The 18,219-nt window shown below is 40.8% G+C and overlaps 1 pseudogene; it reads left to right on the top strand.

Moving 5' to 3' along the window:
* Nucleotides 1-5,582: 5,582 nt before the first annotated feature.
* LOC119922788 lies at nt 5,583-14,225 on the top strand (annotated as a pseudogene).
* Nucleotides 14,226-18,219: the final 3,994 nt, after the last annotated feature.

Here is an 18,219-nt window from a genome sequence, read left to right as displayed (position 1 = left end):
AAATACAATTGAATGAATGAAAGCACTTAGTACATTGCTCTGTACACAGTAAGTGCTCAATAAATATGATTGAATGAATGAATGAATGAATGATTCTTGCTTTCAAAGGGCTAACAACCTAACAGAGGAGATAGTCATTAAACTAAATTCCAGATATGGGAAGCTGCAGAATATAAATATATTCCAGAATATATGGAAGCAGCGTGGCTCAGTGGAAAGAGCACGGGCTATGGAGTCAGAGGTTATGGGTTCAAATCCCGGCTCCACCAATTGTCAGCTGTGTGACTTTGGGCAAGTCACTTCACTTCTCTGTGCCTCAGTTACCTCATCTGTAAAATGGGGATTAGGACTGTGAGCCCCACGTGGGACAACCAGCTCACTTTGTAACCTCCCCAGCGCTTAGAACAGTGCTTTGCACATAGTAAGCACTTAATAAATGCCATCATTATTATTATCATTATTATTATAAAAATATAAAAATAAGGGTTGTGGAATGGGGTGAATAGTGTTTAAGAGGTACAGACTCAAGTGCCTAGGTAGCACAAAAAGGAGGGCCAATAGTTGGGGAAATAAGAGGTTATTAAGAGAAGGAGATATGATTTTAATTTTTTATTCTATTTATTAAGCACTTACTATGTGCCAGGCACTATACTAAGATGGGATAAATACAAGCTAGTAGAAAGCAGCATCGACCAATGGACAAAGCATGGGTCTCCTAGTCAGAATGAACCGGATTGTAATTCCGGCTCTGCCACTTTTCAGATATGGGACCTTGGGCAAGTCACTTAACTTCTCTGTTAATCAGTTACTTCATCTGTAAAGTGAAGATTTAGAGTGTAAACCCCATGGGGGACAGGGACTGTGTCCAACCTGACTAGCTTTCATTTATCTTGGTGCTTAATATGATGCCTGGCACATCGTAAGTGCTTAACAAATACCATAGAAAAAGAAGATCCTGTCTCTTATGGGGATCAGTCTTAATTCGCATTTTACAGATGAAGTAGCTGAGGCACAGATAAATTAAGTGACTTACCAAGGTCACCCAGAAGCCAATTGGCAAAGCCAGGATTAGAACCCAGGTATTTTCTACCCCTAGTCCCTTGCTCTTACTAGGCCACCCACTTCTAGCATGGCCTAACATCATATTGACAGTTGCAGGACAATGCATTATGCCCAGTGGGCACTCAGTAAATACTTTTATTACTAATGATTCTTATTAGATTTACCCAGGGCAGATTTGGACTTAAAATGCGATTTTCCATCACCCCTCTCACTCCCTACGTTACTACAATCACCAGTAGCAGCAGCAACTTCATCATCATCATTGTTATTTCAGCCCAGAAGCATTTATTTTGTACCTACTGCATGGAGATCATTGGGCTACACACTTTGTGAACTTCAGTAGAAGTAGAAGAAATAGTGCATGATCTCAGGGAGCATTCAGTCTAATGGGGTGAAACATGCAGGCACACATAGCATGCATACAATGGGAGTGAAAGGAAAACAGCATGGCGTAGTGAATAGAGCCTGGCTCTGCCACCTGTCTGCTATGTGACCTTGGGCAAGTCACTTCACTTCTCTGAGTCTGAGTTCCCTCATCTGTAAAATGGGGATTGAGACTGTGAGCCACATGTGGGACAGGGACTGTGCCTGACCTGATTTTTCTGTATCTCACCCCAGCACTCACTACGGTGCCTCGCACATAGTGAGGAAAAGCATAGATTTTCTTAGGGATATTTGGTCCATCCTTTTGTTTAAGCATGTTTACTACTTACCCTAGCTGATTCTGCATGGGGCAAAAGTATTTTCTGAAGGTAATTTTTTGTGGGCACTCAAGTCCCTTCAGTAGACGTCTTCTTCGTTTTCTGCTTTTTTTCATTGAATTGTATTCATTGAGGGCTTACTTTGTGCAAAGCACTGTCCTAACAGCTTGGGAGAGTAAAATACTACAGTAAACAGACACATTCCCTGCCCACAATGAGCTTACAGTCTAGAGGGCGAGACAGATAATATGACTAAATAAATAAATGAAATATAAATCACTGCAATGTACAGAAATGATGTGGGGCCATGAAGGGGAATGAATGAGGGAAACAAGCCAGAGTGATGCAGAAAGAAGTGAAAGAAGAGAAGGAAGGCTTAGTCAGAGAAGGCTTCTTGGAGGAGATGTGCCTTCAATAAAGCTTTGAAGGGTAGGGGAGAGTAATTTCCTCCTCTCCTGTCTCCAATACAGTACCCAAGCCCTCTATTCTGCGTGAAATGCCCTTTCCTCTCAAAATCACCAAACCACAGCTCTCCTCACTTTGAGGGCCCTCCTACAAAATACCCCCTCTTCCTAGAGATATTCCTTCACTAAACCCCCCTTTCCTGGCCTTTTCCTGGCCTTTCCTTCCCAGTAGCCATAGATACAATTGAAAATAAAATGAAATAAAACCATGACTAAATATATAAATAAGTAGAGTGCTAGATGAATAATAGATCTACTAAATAAATATTGAAGTGATAATGATGAGATTGTTTGCCGTGAATATTTTAAATCCAAAAATCTGAAGACATAAATACTGATGTAATTTTAAGGCAGAAACGTAATTCTATATGCATTTCATTTCAGAAGGGAAAACATGAAGGTCGAGATCATACAATAAGTTAATGGAAGTGACCGTATTGTGCTCCTGGGACTTATCTAGCAAAGATCTTATTCAAAGTTCAGCTTTGTATTAACTGCGAGTTTTCCACTTATGATTAAGTCCTGGGCTCATTACGAAGAGTTCATTACGAAATGATAATAGAAGCTGTCGCCTTCAAATTTTATCTTATATTGCCCCTTTGTGGCTATTTGATATGCCGTTTCCCATCATGCACCAACTTTTCCTACATGCCAGAGTTGTGTTTGTACAAAACCTTATAGTGGGAAATCTCACAATGCAGTACAGTGTTGACACTGAGTCCGCATCCACTTATTTTGACAATCCTTTACTTAGTTTTAGTCTTGTGTTGTTGGAGCAACATTGTTGAGTTCCCTAAAGTCCTATCCCAAATGTTAAATGTCAATCATATTTATTGAGCGCTTACAGTGTGCAGAGCACTGTACTAAGCTCCAGGGAGTGACCAATACAGCAATGAACACACGTTTCCAGCGCGTTCTGGAAGAATTGGGTGTGGTACTCATTCCTAATTCCATTGTCTCAGCTTGGCATCAGCTGAAGTGAGTGATGTATTCGACACTGCCATTCAAAGCAGATAAGAATAATGATAATAATTATGGTATTTGTTAATCGCTTACTATGTGCCAAGCACTGTTCTAAGCTCTGGGTTAGATACAAGGCTATCAGATTGTCCCATGTGGGGCTCACAGCCTTAATTTCCATTTTACAGATGAGGTAACTGAGGGCACAGAGAAGTTAAGTTACTTGCCCAAAGTCACACAGCTGACAAGTTTTGGAGCTGGGATTAGAACCCATGATCTCTGACTCCCAAGCCCGTTCTCCTTCCACTAAGCCATGCTGCTTCTCCTGAGCTTTTCTCTGATGAGAGGCCACTAGACTGTGAGCCTGTTGTTGGGTAAGGACCATCTCTATATTTTGCCAATTTGTACTTCCCAAGCACTTAGTATAGTGGTCTTGCACACAGTAAGCACTCAATTAATACGATTGAATGAATCAATGAATCATTGATTTCTGCTGAGGAGGGCAGGCAGAGATATTCTCTTCCATAACCACAGATTCCACTTCTAACTTGGGGTAACTATCTTCCACTGCCTACACTGGGAGACAGGAAATAGAGGATAATAATTATTATTACCATTATAGTACTCATTTATTGTTTACTGTGTTCCAAGCCCTGTTCTAAGGGTAGATATGAGGTAATCAGGTTGGACAGTCTCTGGTCCCACATGGGGCTCACATACAGATGAGGGCACTGAGGTCCATAGAAGTTAAGTGACTTGTCCAAGGTCACACAGCAAAAAAATGGCGGGCTTGGGAATATTCACTCATTCAATCATATTTATTGAGTACCTAATGTGTGCAGAGCACTGTAATAAGCACTTGGGAAGTACTAATCAGCAACATATAGAAACGGTCCCTACCCAAGCCTTCTGACTCCCAAGCCTGTGCTGGACAGTCTTCGCAACCCTTTCCAGCCTGGCACTACAACCTTTTTCTGGCTCATCCTTAAACCACCTCCACACTGGCTACATACAGATTATCCTCGCAAGCTCTGGGGCCCAAGTGAGCCCCTTGAGGGAGGATGACTGCATCTAATTTCATTACTTATTTACCACAAAGAATTGCACTTAGTCAGCACTTGATACATGCCATTATTATTATTATTGTTATTACTACCAACTGTAAAGAAAATAACCACTGTGATGTAGAACAGATCATCAGATGATATTGATTACAACAGTTGCCAGGACAAGGACTGTGCCTGAATGCCTTCAAACTAGCCAGATATGGAGTTGATATCACAAGCACTGAGTGAAATCAAATTACCTAATTATTAGATGGTCAGCTCCTCAAAGATAAGAACCATGTCTTTTACTATTGTTGACCTCTCTCCAGCATCTAGTACAGTGCACTGCACACAGTAGGAACTCAGTAAATACTACTGAATTAATGGGCAGCTCAAGGAAACAGGGGCTAGTTACACCATCACCTAGGGAGCGCTCTTTTTCAATGAACTTAGTAGAGTGATCTTCATATAGTAAGTTCTCATTAAATAGAGTAATTGATAGGTGGGCATCTTTCGTATATGGCCTTGAAAAGCTAAGGTCCAAGTCCCAAATGTCTAGTAACCAACTAATAACCTTATGTTTGCCTCTAAAGCCAAAAGTTTGACATCCAGTTTTAGAACCCAACTCCCTACAGTGACACATCCAGATGAAAGGAAAGAAAAATTCTACAAGAACCTGGAAATATTCATAGCAGTAGTACAAAATCTAGGAACTTGATCACCTTGGAGAATTTCGATGCCCTGGTGGTAAGTGATGCCAAAATGAGTGATCATTAGACTATGTGAGAGTGGAAAGCTTAAAAAAAAGAATGAAACAAATATTAACTTACCATTACCAATAATGTCGTCTACCATCTAAATAAAATAAAGACACCAAGGTTGACACCACTACCTAAGTAATGGAATCTCATTGATTATGTCATCCAGCCCTTATTTTGTGCATGGCTCAACCCCAATCAATAAGAAGGGTGCACATGTTATCCCCAGGTCATTCTTTCAAGGAAAAATTTGGAGGGGAGGGGAGTAGCTATGTTGATCAGTACCAGATGTTCAAATTTTGTAAGTTAAATATAGTTGTTCTTTGTATTGGAAGAATATCCCTTTGAGTAGAATTCTGCAATGATGTGTATGACAATCCTAATGCATTATCCACAGTTCCACTCTCATTATTTGCAGGCAAAAATTTTCTTTTGTTGTGTTACTGTGGTTATCTTTAGCATCTGGGGCCGTCTTGTTTTTGCCTTTGTCTTATAATCCTGTGAGAGCTTTTTCTCAAAAAGCACTGCTTCTCTCTCAATTGCAGTGCATCCTGCTTGTCCATCTGCCATACTAGTCTCCCATTAGCTGAGATGCACTGTAGGTTGTGATTTTGCTTTGCAGTATCTTTAAAACACTTTCTCTGATCGCTTTGTTTATATTTGCCCTTTCTAGGCTCACCTTGCAGCAAATTTTGGGGTCGACTACTTTCATCCACTCATTTTATCTTATTTGAATTACTGAAAGGTAATCATAGCTTCAATGGTGGAAGAATTTATTCCCTGACTGCATTCTTTGTATTCTTGTATTGCCACTGAATATTGTGCAAAACCCAAAAAAGCCCCTGATATAATTACTGCCATTGCATTTTGTTACCTTAGCAATACACTGTCCAATGATGCAACTAGAGACAAAAGGTAGAGGCTTGAACCCAGAAGGCCAGTATGTTGGTTGGGAGATTGTCAGAGTGTTTCCAACATGGCATTAAATTCATACCAAACTGAATTTCTATACAGTAGTTGTAATATCCCTACTTCTGTGAGACTTCTAAAGCACTTTCATTCCTATGTGTTGTACTTAATGAGTTCCAGCAGAAGACTCAAACAAATACTGTATGGAGAGCCAAAATAAGGAAACGAAAAGCAAGGTGAACAGAGAAATGTTGTAATCATTTGGTAAAAACAAAACCTCAGACAATCCTGCATCTCAGCTGAAAACTATGGGGGCAATTGTTTAGGATACACAAGCTTGGAGTACTGCTATCAAGAAAGGAGTGGCAGTAAAAACATTAAGCTTAACAATATGGCCGGACTGTGGCCATTAACATTTTCAATCACACATGCACTCATAGGTGAATTTCACTATCAGTGATGACTTCTTCAAATCTGAAGGATAACTAAATAACCTCATCAGTAATGATGATGATGATGATGATGGTATTAATAATAGTATTCGTTAAGCACTTATAATGTGACAAGCACTGGGGTAGATACAAGATAATCATTTTGGATACAATCCCATTCCCTTTTCCACGTGAAGCTCACAGTCTAAGGGGAGGGAGAACAGATATTTAATCCCCATTTAATAAATGAGGAACTTGAAGCCCAAAGAAGTTACGTGGCTTGCCCAAGGTCACACAGCAGGCAAATGGAAGAGCCAGGATTAGAATCCATATCTTCAGCCCCACACTCTTTCCCCATACTATGCTATATCTACTTAACATCTACTTAACATAAATGACAATATGCAGTCACAAACAATAAGGTCATTTTTTGTGAGGTCTTGGAATGCTGTCAATGTTTCAGCATAGAAGCAGTGCTTGATATATTGCAATTTAGATGAGTAGGACAAATGTTCAGGATAGTAAACAACTACTCAGTGGTGACCTCATGGCTACAGGACCCCTATGTAGTTCGTGTCCCTGATTATAATACACTTATCTGAATTCTATATTGTCTATCTTAAGGTCATATTAACCTGAAAAATATAAATGTTTTCATCAAGTTTTACATCATCAGGTGTTGCATATGATATTTTAATTTGCAAATGACTAATTAGCGAATAACAAAAATGAATGTTACAATATGGCAAATGAATAAACCACAAGATCTTTGTATTGTAAACAATGGATTTTCCTAGATCTAAACATTAAATTCTTTTGGATGGTTTTTTTTTGCAGGAAAAATAGATTGCCATTTAACTGTATAAATAAATATAATACAGATGTTTATTTGTATAGTTTATTTATGTAGTTGTCCTTCCTAGTTGAAGAAGATACCACTGAGGTGAAGTTCACCTATTAGTATGTGTGGCTGAAAAGGTAAGTGTGGGACAACAATCTTGGCCACATTGGCCTCTCAAAAAGGCTGTACCTTGTTCTTCTGTGCTTAATGTTTAGTGCATCTGATGCTACAGGTATGTAATAATAATAATGGCATTTATTAAATATTTACTATGTGCCAAGCACCGTTCTAAGTGCTGGGGTAGATACAGGTAATCAGGTTGTCCCAAGTGAGGCTTACAGTCTTAATCCACATTTTACAGATGAGGTAAATGATGCACAGAGAAATGAAGTGGCTTGCCCAAGGTCACCCAGCAGACAAGTGGAGGAGCTGGGATTAGAACCCACGTCCTCTGACTCCGAAGCCCATACTCAACATATCCTGACACCAAGGAATAGCTTAATTGTAGTTCAATGCATTTACTCTATTTTCATATTTTGTGCATGAATATTTGGTCTGTACTCTTATCTGACCAGTTTATTTTAGGGCTATAAATTCTTCTTAGTATGTCATAAGATTAGATGCAATTTTGAGGGCAACCGTGCTGCTAACCTCAGAATACTCTACTTTAACGACATGTTAATCTCAGTATTTTCACTTCGACTAAATGGCAAAGTAGTATTTTCAAGTCTTCAGGCATAGATTTGCCAAGTAACACCAGCCTGTTACAATACAGTAATTCATACACACACATACAGCTATATAACTCTATATACTTATATATTGGAGGAGAAGCATTGTTGGAAACCCATAGCTATTTTAGCTACTATTATTGTATTTATAATTTTTAAGCATTTACTATGTGCCAAACACTGTACTAACTGCTGGTGTTGATATAAGATAATAAGTTTGGACACAGTCCCTGTCCTACATAGGGCTCGGGGTCTAAATAGGAGACAGTAGGATTTAACCTCCATTTAACAGATGAGGTACTAGCTAAATTTATATGTGTGTATGTTCTGTTCATTCAGGTCTGGTATCATTACTTTGGGGAGAAGGGTAGGGAAGAGGGAAAGGGGAACCAGCCAGCCAGTCTTAGGGGCAAAAGAGATTCTCTTTGGAACTGCTTAGTATACCTATTCATTTATTTTGGTATTTGACAAGACATTACTATGTGTCTGACACTGTGCTAAGTGCTGGGATAGACACAAGCTAAGCAGGTTGGACACAGTCCATAGCTCACGTGGAGCTCACAGTCTTAATCCCCATTTTCTAGATGAGGTAAATGAGGCTCAGAGAAGTGAAGTAATTTGCCCAAGGTGTATATGTTGCCAACGTGCACTTCCCAAGCGCTTAGTACAGTGCTCTGCACACAGTAAGCGCTCAATAAATACGATTGAATGAATGAATGATTGAATAATAAAGGACCAGACAAGAGCAGTTCGAGTTTGTTGTTGACTCCTGCCTCTATAAACTTCTGTGGTTACTCTGTGGCAGGACCTATAGAGTTGCATTTCAAGCCAGGGGCTTGTGGTAGCTAGTCAGTCAAGAGGAATCCAATTTGTTGTCCCCTCTGGGAGGCAGGAGAGTCCTGTCAAAATGGAATCAGGAGGGGAACAAAAATTCTGGAAAGCCTGATAATATTTGCAACCAATGAGGCCAAATTGCAAATGTTGATAAGCTTTGTTTATGGCAGATTGCATCACTTATTAGGTCCTCAGCTAGGGAGGAAATGTATTGTTGTGACGATCTATAATGTAAGACTCTCTCAACTGCTACAGATTAAGGCTAATGAAACAGGAGAAGGGACAGGTGTCCTAAGGAAAATAACTTGAAAATCTAACAGACCGTCTTCCTAGGAGCAAAGTCTGTGCCCATAAGAAGTCTCTGAACACCCCCACAATTTATGACAAGAATCAGAGTTAATCTCTCCCACAGAGCCTGAAGACACAGGGCCTAATTTCAGTGTATGTTTTCATGCTCTTGGTTGACATTCAGTTCCTAACAAGACCCAGTGGGCCCAGTTTCCTGGCTCTCTTAAACTTACTTTAAAAGTTCAGTAATTACACCTCATAGTCACTTCACTTTTTAATCATGCCCATTGGACAAGGCTATTATAATCATTCCATTGGCAGTTGCATCTCTACAGTTGCCACGGAGATGAATAAATTGTAAAGGTGAACATTTCCCAGGTGAGACAGCATACCTGTAAATATAACCTCCCCGGATTTTTGTTGGTTCTTTTTAAATAAGGATGGTAGTGATTATCTTGAAAACACACACACACACACACACACACACACACACACACACACAGAGTTTTTTGCTTCTTGTTGTGTTCAAAAATCACCTTCAGTGAATTCCCAAAGCATCATTTGGTAGAGACAGATAATCACTGAATGGTATACATCTGTGACTGGAAACCCACAAAGAGTATGAAATAATAATAACAGTGTTTGTTAAGCTCTTACTAGGTGCCAACCACTGTTCTAAGCGCTGGGGGAGATATAAGGTAATCAGGTTGTCCCACGTGGGGCTCACAGCCTTAATCCCCTCATTACAAATGAGGGAACTGAGGTACATAGAAGTTAAGTCACTTGCCCACGGTCACACAACTAAGAGGCAAAGCCAGGATTACAACCCACGACCTCTGACATCCTAGCCCATGCTCTGGAAATTAGAAACAACACCAAGGAGTAGAACAAATGAATGCAGCCAAAACATTTGTGTCTCCAGTTTTGTCTTTTTACACCCAAGTTCTCTGGTTCCCTACTCCCTCTCTGTTCTGATTCATCTATGCACTTGGATCTGGTCCCTTTAAGCACTTGATAGTCACCCAACTCTTAACCCCACAGAATTTACATACAGATCCATAATTCATTTTAATATCTTTCACCTTATCCAAGACTGTAAATTCTAGACTATAAGCTCCTGGTGAGCAGAGATCATGTCTACCAACTCTGTGGTTTTGTATTCTCTCAAGTGCATAGTATAGCACTGTGTGCAGAGTAAGTGCTCAATACTTTTCAATGATGAATGACTGACTTCCCCTATGATGATTTCCTTGGTAGAAATATAAAACAATCATTGCTAGCCAATCACTGAAAACAGGCCCTAGTTTCCATACAGGAAATAGAAGGACTACCAAGACACCAAAAAGCACCATTTCCACAATTTCATTCTTTTGAATGCTATTTGTTAAACACTCACTCTGTGTCAAGCACTGTTCTTAGAGCTGGGGTAGATACCAAATTTATCAGGTTGAACCCAGTCCTTGTCCCACATGGGGCTCATGGTCTAATTTGAAAGGAGGAGGACTGGAGGATTTAATCCCCACTTTATGGATGAGATAAATGAGGCACAGAGAATGTAAGGGATTTGCCCTAGGTCCTTAGACAATTTAAAATAAGGTGACAGAAGAGTCTTTGTTATGTTCTTCATGACATTCCAGCAACCATTTTTTTTAGCTGGGCTGACTCTTTATCTGGAATCTTCAAAGATTACAGATTTTTAAATATTTGATTTAATGTTGTGATCTAGACCACTAACAGTCAAGCCATAAGTAATTGAGGCAGTCACCCAACAAGGTTCTCTGGGGAACCCTCCCAGCTGGTCAACCCTAGTTTGCTGGCAGTCCCTAACACTGTTTTCTCTTCTGTTGCAACAGAGTCAATGCTTTCCATATTGCAGAATGCCACCCTGGACTATCTGCAGAAACTGGCTCCCAGAATTCAGGAGATCTTAACAGCAACACAAGCAGTGCTGCCTAGTGGATAGAGTAGGAACCAGAAGGACCAGGGTCTAATGCCACTCCACTACTTCTCTCCTGCATGACCTTGGGCAAATCACTTCTCTGTGCCTCATTTACCTCATCTAGAAAATGGGGATTAAGACTGTGAGCTCCAGGTGAGCTATGTACTGTGTCCAATCTGCTTAGCTTGTGTCTATCCCAGCACTTAGTACAGTGTCAGACACGTAGTAATATCTTGTCAAATACCAAAATAAATGAATAAGTATACTAAAAGCAGCTCCAAAGAGAATCTCTGAGAAGCCACACGGGGGGAAGATGACATGCTCAGCTTAACACCACTGGGCCAAGTTTATAAAACACAAATTGTTACGTTCAGGTGTTTAGGCCTGTCCTCTTTTCACTAGGCTATAATGCTTCTGATTTTATTCTTATAGTGCCCCAAGAAGGGAATGGTTATTGTCATATTCATTAGACAGAGGAGGCCCAGAGAGGTTAAGGGTTTTGTCAGAAGACACAGGCAGGTCAGTAGCAGGGGAATGGAAATAAAACAAAGGTCTCCTGACTCTCAGGACTATTTTCGTTCCATTAGAGCCCACTTCATTTTTATTCTGCATTATCCTAAGAAGAATCAACTGGGCTTTAAACATTTAATTGGCATCCATAGAATTATTGGCAATTTTGAAAATGGCAGTGGGCAGCATTTACTTTAGTGAATCTTCAGTGCAGCTGGCTTAGCAACATATAGGAGTCTCCATAGGTGAAAATGTCACTGCACTTTCAACTCTCCCTCTTTTCGGAATCCAATGGCTCAAAAGTCACAAAAAGGGATTAGAGACCTGCAGGTGACATAACTATCCTCTTCTCAATGTTGTTAGTAAGGTACTTATCACTGCATTATTTTTTTTAAGTAGCAGATGTACTTTTAGGTGTTCCTTTCTGGGAATTGTGTTTCAATTTTTCCTCTGGCCTTTCTTTATTCAGAAGAATAGGCATAACATTGAATAGAGGTCCATGGATTGGGAAATTGTGACTGATGTTGAAACATTTACTCTCTTGGGATTTGAAAAATAATCTGACCTGCAAGTCATCCTCTTTAGAATGCTTCTATTCATCTATTTAAAATCTGGGGGAGTCACATAGTGATCACCCTAATAAGAATTGATTCACATCTTCACAAACTCATGCAGTTTTTCCTCAGTAGCTGTAGGACATGAGGAGGAGGAAAGGAAAAGGAGGATAAAGAGGAGGAGGAAAGGAGGAAAAGCAAGATGAGGACGAGGAGAAGGAGGAAAAGGAGGGGGAGAAGGAAGAGTAGTAGGACTGGTAGTAATAATAATAATGCTTATTGTTAAGTGCTAACAATGTGTCAAGCAGTGTTCTAAGTAGATACAAGGTAATCAGGTTGTCCCACATGAGGCTCACAGTCTTAATCTCCATTTTACAGATGAGGTAACTGAGGCACAGAGAAGCTAAGTGACTAGCTCAAAAAACACAGCAGACAAGTGGTGGAGCTGAGATTAGAACCCACGACCTCTGACTTCCAAGCCCGTGCTCTTTCCACTAAGCTACACTACTTTTGTAGTAGCATTTAGTGAGAGTCCACTTGCTGAGGTGGACTGTATGAGGTTCTTGGAAAATAAAGAATAAAGAAGTGACCTGTTCTCTGGTTACAAACTGCTTACACTCAGCAACGTGGCATTCATCGATATCCTTTATTCCTCTACTATTGTGCAGACTCTAAGTTCTTATTCAAATAGAAAACCATTCCCTACACTGGGTTTTTTGGCCATACGTACTTAATTCTTGGCATAGTCTGTAATGAGTGCTTCCTCCTGGACTCGATGTGCTCTGGCTGTTGTGTAGTCATCTGTTGTTGTCTTATGCTGTCGAGTCATGTACGACCCATTGAATTATTGCAAAATTGCTTAAATTCTATGTAGTTCTGCAGTGTCTCTGCAGGATTGAAAGCTTTCTCCATTCAAAGTGAACATAAACATCTCCCATCGCTGTTGCCTGAAAAGGGAAAACTTGGGCTTCTGTGCCTTCCCTCTATCGAAGCAGATATCTAACCAAATGTGATCAAATAGCAATATCCATCCCTAAGTATGTTTCTCTATTGCTATTGATTCTCCTAATATCCCCCAAACTGTAGGAACATTTTTCCTCCGAATTTCAATATTCATTTCTCATTAGAGGGGAGATGCTGAAGCCACTGGCTGCAGGAAATGAAACTGGAATGGCCGACTTCATCCTCATGGGCCTGACAGATTTTCCAATAGCCCATCTGGTCCTTTTCATGGTATTTCCCTCTCTCTGTATGATTTCTTGGGTGTGTGTGTGGGGGGGGGGGGGATGACCTAGGGCTGAACCTGATAATCCAGAAAGACTCTCAGCTTCACAGCTCCATGTATATTTTCTTGTAAGGTTTGTCTTTTGTTGATCTGAGCTTCTCTACAGCCATCACTCCCAAAACTTTGGAAAATTTATTAACATCCGGAAAGAAAACCTCATTCATTGGCCTCTTTGCCCAAATACACTTTTTCATTTCTTTGGCAGGAACAGAATGCCTTTTCCCCTCTGCAAAGGCATATGATCGTTATGTAGCTTTCTGTAACCCACTGCTTTATTACTCTGTTATGTCCTTAAGATTATGCTGGCGGCTTATGGTTGGGTTATTTGGAGTTTCTTTTACAAACTCCCTTCATAAGTCTTCTGTTTACAGTTAGGCTGCCATTTTGCAACACAAATGTAATGCACCATTTTTTTCTGTGATACCTCACCGATCTTGGTTTTGTCCTGTACTGACAAACACAACTCGGAAATCATGATCTTTATCTTAGCTGGCTCCACACTTGCAATGTCTCTGATAATGATTACAGTCTCTTACGTGGCTATTATCTCTGCCATTTTGAAGATCAACTCCACTGTGGGAAGAAAAAAAAGCTTTCTCCACCTGCGCTTCCCACCTCACAGGAATCACCATCTTCGATGAGACTCTAATCTTTACATACCTAAAGCCAAGTAAATCTTACTCTCTGGTTAAGGACCAGGTGGCTTCTGTTTTCTACGCCATCGTGGCCCCCATACTGAACCCCCTTATCTACATCCTGAGAAATAAAGAGGTGAAAAATGCTATGAGCAGGGTGATTAATCTGTGCCCTCTAATGATGTGGCTGGAAGCAGGACCACAGGCAGAAGTCACTTGCTGGAGAAGGAAGGGGAAGTCATCAGGGCAGAGACCCGGGAGGAGGACTCTGGTCTAGGACTTCAAACCCAGAGTCCCTGTGTGCCCTCCTCCCTCCCTCTGTTCCTCACTGCGGGCCTTCTCTCTGTTGGTCCCTTCTGGATCTCTTGCCAGTGTGGTCCAAGTCCTGCCACCACAACCACCTCCTGGTGCTACCCCTGGTCTCTCCAGGGTGGCCGAAGCAGGGCTCAAACGACATTAAGACCAGCTCCCACCCTGATGACCTCCCCTGGCTCGAAGCAGCGGGAAGCTGGGGCAGCCTCAGCACTTCACCCGGTCCTAGAAAGGAGAACACCAGCAAGGACCCTCAGGTCGGAGCCCCCATCTCCCCAGCCTTGTGTCTGGGGCTGTTCAGAAGAAACCAGAATTCCCTGAACCTCCGTTAGGAATATCCAAGAATACGGGAAACAGGGGGAACTCATTCCCCACTGCCCCCTCCTCATGGCATTCTTCACCACAGAAACTTCAAGAAGCAAAAACTTGACCTTGAATGACTTCATTGTAAAATGCATTCCGTGGGGCCACAGGCAGACAACGTATTATGTGACCAAATGTTAGGGACAGTCTTGTTGAATGAAGGCAACAGAGGTGTGTTGCATAAGCCTTTTCTTCTAAAATTCATTGTCTTCTAGATTAGGCCCCACTCAAGATGATTTCCTCCAACCTCTGCTTTTTATTAGTTCCCTGACCTTATTCTGCATACTCAATATCGTGATTCATTCGTTCATTCAATCGTATTTATTTAGGGTTTACTGTGTGCAGAGCACTGTACTAAGCGCTTGGGAAGTACATGATGTTTGATGATGATAATGGTATTTGATTAGCACTTACCATGTGCTAAGTAATGTCCTAAGTGCTGGGGTGGACACAGTGTTAACAGGTTGGATGCATTCCCTGTCTCTCGTAGAAGTCACAGTTTTATTCCTCATTTTAAAGGTGAGGTAACTGAGGTACAGAGAAGTTAAGTGACTTGCCCATGGTCACACAACAGACAAGTGGTGGAGCTGGGATTAGAACCCAGGTCCTTTTGACTCCCAAGCCCAAAAGAGGTCTTCTGCCTCCGTCTCCAATGTTTATGTGTGACTTTTGTTCCTAAAGATCTGCATCTAGGGCCTGTCCTGCCTATCTCTTAAGGTGTGAGTCCCGTGTGGGGCAGGTTAGCTTGATTATCTTGTTTCTGCCCCAAGGTTTAGAGCATTCTTGTTATAGGAACATAATATCACAACAACAGCACTTCAAGACTGTGAGCCCACAGGTGGGTAGGGACCGTCTCTATATGTTGCCAACTTGTACTTCCCAAGCGCTTAGTGCAGTGCTCTGCACATAGTAAGTGCTCAATAAATATGATTAAATGAATGAATGAAAGTCTATAAACATTAATGCTAAGAAGGGAGCATGCTTGAAATTGATTATAATTGTCAAAGGTGAGGACAGAGTTGAATATGGCATTGTTATTGATCAGATACTTGTCGTCTGTGTGTTCTTGGGCAAGTCACTTATCTTCTCTATGCCTCAGTTACCTCATCTGAAAAATAAGGATTAAGACTGTCAGCCCCAGATGGGATATGAATTGTGTCAAAACTGATTAGCTTGTCTCTACCCCAGTGCATAGTTCAGTGCCTAGAACATAGTAAATGCTTAACAAATACCATTCAAAATACTGAAACATTAAAAATGAAGAATACTAAATGAAACTGAAGCTGCTAATTCCTAGACAAGTGAAAATCAGTGATGTCAAGGGAAACATTTATAGATGATTGAGGGCTCAACAAAGATTTCTGCAGATTCATGGGATTGGTCCAAAGGAATTATTAGGGGAGATATCAGATGTTGGAAGTACAGTCCATATGGGTAAATAACAAAGAAGCAATCATCATTCTGTTCCAATCAATCAATCAATCAAGCATATTTATCCAGTGTTAACTGTGTGCACAGCAGTGTACTAGGAACTTGGGAGAAAATATAAGAGAGTTGGTAGACATGAGTCAACGTGGCATTTTTGTCTAATTAATATAATAATTGTAAGGAAGCAAAACAAATAGTAATAAGTGCAATCATCATCCATTTCTTTGTCAAATCAATCAATCAATCAATCAATCGTATTTATTGAGCGCTTACTATGTGCAGAGCACTGTACTAAGCGCTTGGGAAGTACAATTAAATATTATAGTTTATAAATGCTCATCATGTCAACATTTAACTGTTCACATATATTTCTATACTTTTCCAACAATAATAAATACACATACACATTTGGTTAAGTAATCCTGTGATCTGGTCTCATTCAGTGGTACACAATTAAACCTACTACAGTACATAACACCTTCATATGCTACCTGAATTTCTCCAATAAGCTTTGGACACCTTCTGGCCCCCCCTTGCTTATATACTATTAGAAAGAAAATCATATATCAGTCTACTCTCTAGGTGCATAGGTTCATATTAAGCCTTAGGAATTTCTCAGTCTTTGCCTAATAAAGGTGAAAAATATTCAGTCTAAACTGGTTGAATCAGATGTCTCCTTACTTGAGTGCACCAGATTTGCCTTGATATTTGAAGAGCACAGGTGCTAATTGGGATGATTATCACAATCATTTATTAAACTTAAAGTCACTGAATTAACCACTGGGTAGATTTTTATGGGAAGGTGAATAATAATAATAATAATAATAATAATAATAATAACAATAACAATAATAATATCCTCTGCCGGTAATCTCAACGTCCTCGTTCTCGCCTGTCCTGCCATCGACCCCCGGCCCACGTCATCCCCCGGGCCTGGAATGCCCTCCTTCTGCCCATCCGCCAAGCTATCTCTCTTCCTTCCTTCAAGGCCCTACTGAGAGCTCACCTCCTCCAGGAGGCCTTCCCAGACTGAGCCCCTTCCTTCCTCTCCCCGTCGTCCCCCTCTCCATCCCCCCATCTTACCTCCTTCCCTTCCCCACAGCACCTGTATATATGTATATATGTTTGTACATATTTATTACTCTATTTATTTGTTTATTTTACTTGTACATATCTGTTCTATTTATTTTATTTTGTTAGTATGTTTGGTTTTGTTCTCTGTCTCCCCCTTTTAGACTGTGAGCCCACTGGTGGGTAGGGACTGTCTCTATATGTTGCCAACTTGTACTTCCCAAGCGCTTAGTACAGTGCTCTGCACACAGTAAGTGCTCAATAAATACGATTTATTGATTGATTAATAACTGTGGTATTTTTTAAGTGCTTACTATGCGCCAGGCACTGCATTAAGCACTGCAGTGGATTCAAGTAAATCAGGATGGACACAGTCCCCATCTTACATGGGGGTCACAGTCTTCATTCTCACTGTGCAGATGAGGTAACTGAGGCACATAAAAGTGAAATTACGTGTCCAAGGTCATAAAGCAGGCACGTGGTGGAGCCAGGATTAGAATCCATGTCCTTCTGATTTCCAGGCCTGGGCTTTCCACTAGACCACACTATCAAATGATTGTATGATTGTATGATTAATATGGTCCCTGGCCCTAGTTTGGGGGAGGTAATAAATATGGACCCACTCAGGGTCACTCCCTGAGAGTTTCCAGTACTCTACCTTTATCAACTATGGGAAGGCGAGTAAAGCAGAGGCATACCCATTCCATCCCGACTCTGTCAATTGTCAGCTGTGTGACTCTGGGCAAGTCACTTAACTTCTCTGTGCCTCAGGTACCTTTTCTATAAAATGGGGATTAAGACTGTGAGCCCGCCGTGGGACAACCTGATCACCTTGTATCCTCCCCAGCGCTTAGAGCAGTGCTTTGCATATAGTAAGTGCTTAACAAATGCCATCATTATTATTGTTATTATTATTATTTCACCCTCTCCACCCCATCAGTCAGGCAGTCAATCACATTTATTGAGCACTTGCTGTGTGCAGAGCACTGTACTAAGGATTTGATAGTATCCAATATAACAAGCACATTCCCTGCCACAGCAACTTACAGTCTAGAATGGGAGACAGACATTAATATAAATAAATAAATTATAGATAG

This window comes from Tachyglossus aculeatus, unplaced genomic scaffold (genome assembly GCF_015852505.1).
Source record: "Tachyglossus aculeatus isolate mTacAcu1 unplaced genomic scaffold, mTacAcu1.pri scaffold_124_arrow_ctg1, whole genome shotgun sequence".
Classification (NCBI taxonomy): Eukaryota; Metazoa; Chordata; class Mammalia; order Monotremata; family Tachyglossidae; genus Tachyglossus; species Tachyglossus aculeatus.
Note: the sequence above shows the minus strand (reverse complement) of the source record. Positions and strands in the feature narration are given on the sequence as shown.